Source organism: Camellia sinensis, chromosome 8 (assembly GCF_055761805.1).
Source record: "Camellia sinensis isolate YWXY chromosome 8, ASM5576180v1, whole genome shotgun sequence".
NCBI classification, from domain to species: domain Eukaryota; kingdom Viridiplantae; phylum Streptophyta; class Magnoliopsida; order Ericales; family Theaceae; genus Camellia; species Camellia sinensis.
In genome coordinates, this window is record NC_138968.1 from 144,892,753 (window position 1) to 144,898,752 (window position 6,000).

Here is a 6,000-nt window from a genome sequence, read left to right on the forward strand (position 1 = left end):
ACATGTCAGTGCATGGGTTACGGGGCCAGATGCGGCAACATATTTCGGTAGGAAATACTGTCACACACAAAATATAATGGCCGCTGTCGATTTTGACATGTGTTTCATATTCATTTCTTGCGGATGGGAAGGAAGTATGCATGATAGTCGCATATTCAACGAGATACTAACAAATGACAACGTCCCCTTCCCACATCCTGACGAAGGTAACACATGGCCATGTTATTAGATTTGTTAACAAATATTTATTTGCTGACAAAGCGTTATATGAAAATGACACAGAATGTTGGTTTTGGTGTCATACATTGTCGTCATGTCTGCAGGCAAATATTATCTTGTCGATTCTGGCTATGCAAACCGGATTGGTTACTTAGCACCATTCAAAGGCCACCGTTACCACCAACAAGAATTCCGGTGTATTGCAAGAAACGCGATGGCAAACACGCCAAGGGAATTATTTAACAAAGTCCACTCGTCCTTACGCAGTGTCGTGGAACGCACTTTCGGTACCTGGAAAAATCGATGGGGGTTTATTCGAGACATGCCTCGGTATGACTTTGCAAATGTGCAAGTTCAGTTAGTAGGTGCGTCAATGGCATTACATAATTATATACGGCGAAACACAGGTAACCCAACAACTGTTCAGCCAATCTGTGACGAGGAAGAGGCTATGACAATAGTAAATGCCATACCAGAAGTTGAACATGACGAGGATGGTTTAATGGTTGGAGATGAGGACCCCCATATGGCATTGGTCCGCCTTCACATACGTGACAAATTATGTTACATGCGTAATAACGGAATGTTAGGAAATATATAGTACTCGAAATAATGTTCGTATGGTCGTCACGTAATGACACACGTGGAACAGACTGTATTCAAATATATTATTATATATAATATGTATGAGTTGCCAAGGGAATGTAACCCCTTCCAGTTGCTGACGTGCCTAACTTAAAAAAACAACAATCCATACGAATTTTGCTTTTGGAAAAATAAAAAGAAGGTGAAACAAATAAAAACAAATTAAAAAGAAAACTAATACACAAATTGTAAAGTGCGATGTGAATTACAAATAAATGAAACACATAAATATATTAAAAAAAAGTTATTGTATACCAATTAAAAAAAACAAGACTTACTTCAAAATAAAAATCGAAGACAAAAAAAAAACATAGTTAAAAAAAAAACATAGTTATAGTAAAAAAATAAAAATTTAAAAAGACAAAAACATAAATTCCCAAATAAAAACAGAAAAATTTAAGCACAATACCCCAAATCCAAACCGAAAATGAAAAAAAGTAACAGGAAAAAAAAATTAAGCATAATATGAAAAATCCAAGCGCAAAATAAAAAAATGTCAAACAAAAAAAAAAGTTAACGCAAAATCCGCCAAACTACAACAAAAAAAATATAAAATAAAAAAGACAAAATTTGGAGTTGCAAAATTCGGGAGATCGAAACACAACATACAAAAATTGTCATAAAAAAAAACGTAAAGCAAAAAATGCCAAAGCGAAACCCCCCTCCAAAAAAACAAAACAACAAAAAAGGCAAAATCGAAACCCCAACATAACAAAATTAAAATAAAAAAGAAGAACCAAAATATGGCAAATTCAATTCCAAAAAAAAAAAATAAAAAAAATTAACAAATTAATCAAAAGTCGGCAGATCGACACCCAAAATGAAAAAAAAGAAAAAGAAAATAAACACAAAAAAAAAAAGACAAATCCAAACCCTAAAAAAAAAAATTAGCAAAATACGTGAAATCGAAAGATAACATAAAAAATTTTTTAAAAAAATATAACAAAAAAATGCCAAATCCAAAAATAAATAAATAAATAAATTTAAACAAAAATCAAAAATTGGAAAAAAAAATACCAAAACAAAATAACAAAAAAATGCCAAATCCAAAAATAAATAAATAAATAAATAAATTTAAACAAAAATCAAAAAATGGAAAAAAAAAATACCAAAACAAAAAAACCAAAATTTTTTTCACAACAAAAAGCCAAATTTGTATAAAAAAAAAAAAACCAAAAAAAAAAAACCAAAAAAAAAAAAAACCGAAAATATGCTAAATCCAAACCCAAATAAAAAAATCAAAAAAATGGAAAAGGGCAATTTCGTCATTTAACAACATCACACCTCACCAAAAAGCCAAAAAGCCAAAAAAGCCAAAAAGCCCTTCCCAAACCAGGCTTTTTAGCCCCAGGCTAAAATAGCCAAAAAAGCCAAAAAGCCAACCCACTTCCCAAACGGAGGCTGAACATCCTCAATTAAGGGGAAAAAAAATCACTTAAGCAACGTTGGTGTAGTAACAAAAGTATATCATCTTTAAAGATAAAACCACTTCCACATCCCTTGAAACAAACCCCAAACACCCAAACCCGCCCCCTCGCAAGAAAAAAATAATAATAATAAAAAATCATTACTTGATTCATTTTAGATTTCAAAAATTACATAAAATTTACTTGATCCAACAAATTTGACGATGGTGTTTAAAATCTTGTTTATTTTTTTAACCCTTGTTTTGGTTTTTTTGGTATAGTTCAAATAGAGTAATGATAAAGACTCATATTTTATATCCCACTTCTAATGATGTGACAAATTAGTAGAGCCTCACATGATTGAATATGTAACAAATCAAAAGTTGATGCCTATTATTTCATATAATTGTAAATGAAATTGCGAATGATTTTATTAGAGGTCTCAAATATTTTCCGTTCAAATAATAATAATTATATATATATATATATTTTTTTGAGGGCTAGATAAGGGGGACTCTTAGATTAAGACCCTCCAAACAAATTTATAATGGGTGCTAGCTAAAAAAACAATGTAAATAGAAAATAAAATAAATAACAATTAACTATTTTTTTTTACCTCTTTTTTTTTTCCTTACCATGTCCACCCCCTAAACCCAACCCCACCCCGATACCCCTAGTCCCCTCCCTCATTAGCCCTACCTTCCTAAGACCGTACCATACAACCCACCATTCTGCCACCCTTTATCTCCCTCTTTAATTATAGAATTTTGAAATCCTAATTAAAAAGAAAAATTGAGGCGAAGAAAAAGAAACAAAATAAGAGGGCTAGGTGTCACGACCCAAACCCGTCTCTATAGATTTAGCGTCGTAACCGGCCAGTAATCCTTGTATTACCAAAGGCCTCTTAACATAATAACATATAATTAGGAACTGCGGAAGCAAATAAACAAAATATACATAGTTCATAGAGCTGTGCAAATATACAAGGGACAAAACTTTTAATCCTTAAAAAAATATATACACATAAGATGTCATGTTCGTACAAGTCTTGCAACATCGTGCAAGCATCATCAAAAGGGACTTAGTCCAGTATACAGATATCAAAATAAGACAAAATATAAACGTTCTTAACATGATACATAAGGGTCCACAAAATTCGACTTCTAGACACGGGAACCTCTCTAAGAGGCACGGTGGCTGGCTGACCCCAAAACTTTTCAGGCTGCAACTTAGGCCTGGTCACGCGTTTGGTCACTTACATAAATAATATAAATAGTGAATGGAAATCCAGTGAATAATAACAGAGAAAAGAATTTGATGAATGATATCCATTTCAGATTCAGAAATCAGAATTTCATATTCATATACATATTTTTGTTCTTATTCAAGTCATATACAGAAAATCAGAGTTCGTACTTAGTCATACGTGGTACATCCATTAGCGCTAACAGAACAGATACAGAACAGATGGTAGTTATGAATAACTAGTTCCATAAAGGAACCTTCAAATTCGGGTAACAGAATATAGACATGTTGAGTTCCATAATGGAGCCTCCAGTATAGGTAACAGATTGCAGACACATTAAGTTCCATAATGGAACCTCCGATACTGGGTAACAGCTAACAGATATCACATGATGCTAAGGATGCCACGAATACATTGTTAGAAATTGAACAATCATTCATTGTACAGAACATAACATTTCAGAAAACATATCTTATTTCATCATACAGAAAATAACTAAAGTTGAACATAACTTTACTAAGTTACTACTCACAAGTGGCTTAGGGTGTAGACAAACAGAGCAGACAAATCAAGCGATTTACGGTGCGTGACCTACAATAACACATAATAGATACATATACTGAGATGCACGCTTGGATTTGTAGATAACTCATTTCATTTTGTTCTTAGTATGTTTCTAGCCTTTACTCTCATTATTGTGTCTTAATCTTGGCCTAGGAATGCCTAGAATGTAATGAGAATGCAAAAATGCATTTAAAAACACTTGATAAAAAATACTGAAAACAAGGGTCCCGCTCGAGCGCAACTTCCTTCGCTCGAGTGGTCTGCAAACTTTGAAAAAAGTACTGGTTGTGTGATTTTCACGCTCGACGGTCTCTTGGGCGTGAGACTCAGGTCCTCGCTCGAGCGCAACTCTTGTCGCTCGAGCAATTTGCAAAAAAATGAAACTTCTGAAAGCTTGCATTTTATGCTCGAGCGGACGTCTGGTCGCTCGAGCGGAGATAAAAAACAAACGTGGCCGCTCGAGCACAAGATCTATCGCTCGAGTGGAGAGGTCAAATTCTGAAATTTTCAGATTCACCTCCAAGTTTCCAAACTCAACCTCAAAGCTACAAAACTCATCTTTTTAGGCTAAACACTTGAGAAAACATATTTAAACTTGGAAACCAACAAAAATTAAGAATCATTTCACAAAATCAAAGCCCAAAAGTAAGTCAATTGTTCAAAATTCAACTTGAAACTTTAAGAACATGACTTGCATGCAATGATATGAGCTCCAACTTTCCAAAACATGGTTAATAAAGATATTGGCACAAAAACAAGTTGAATTCTTAAACTAAAACCAAAATATGAACATGCATGGAACAAATTCTCAGACATCATGCTCCAATTGCAATGCAATGCATATGCATTTATGTAAACTCTTCTTGTCTACTCCATTAAGCTTAATTCTTGCCTCAAATCACCTAATTCTTTTGAATATATGTGTTAACTACCTCAATTACACAATTAAAGGCTTGATTTCTTACCTTAGGTGCTCAAATATGGCCCAAACGTGTAAATGGTTTGACTTCCTAAGTTAAAAGCTCTAAGTTATTCCCATTCCAAACTCTCTTTTTCTTGAGCTCAAGCTTTTGCACTTAACTCTCTCTCTTTCCTACGTTTTTTATGGCAAACGATGATGAAGTGTGTATGTATAGTGGTGGTATAAGGCATCATATAGCTTATATAGGTACCCTTAGCGACATCAATTAATCCTTGATTAAATTAAACAATTACACTTATTTTATTCTAATTATTTAGTCCTGAATCGGATTTCAATTGGACCTACTATAATGTTCTAAAAATTTCAACGAACACACATACCAAGTCAATTTCGCATTCGGTTGCCGATGAGGCCCTCATTTCATAGATCGAAACAGAAACACAAACAGATGTTTCTACATTAGACAAATATAAACACTAATAATGCAACACACCATTGATTAACTCAGGACTTCATCTTAGTTACTTATTAGGCGTATTAAATCATGGATTAACATTAATCAGAGGTCGGGGCTGTTACACTAGGCTTCTCTCCAGTTCGGTCACGGACTGGAGTATATTGTTGAGTTTGTAGAGGGTCCATCATATGTCTCGTTTTGATAATTTAAATACTTAATATGTAGAGTTTGTTGAGTACTTTATTCTTATAAAAAAATTACGCTGATCATATATCGATAGCAACTTGATTGGATCGGATTTCTATCAATGGTAAATATAAATTTCAAAATAAATTATTGACAAACAATATCAGTGAAAGATGTATACTATTAATAAATCTAATAAATAAATATAATGAAAAAAAAATTTCCTCACCTCCCATAAAATTTATACTGTTAATATCTTTCACAACTAGTTTGATTTATATAAACCTAAAATTAAGTCTAACATAAAATAAAAATTAAACCTTATATTTAGATTCTCTCTATATTCCATAATTAA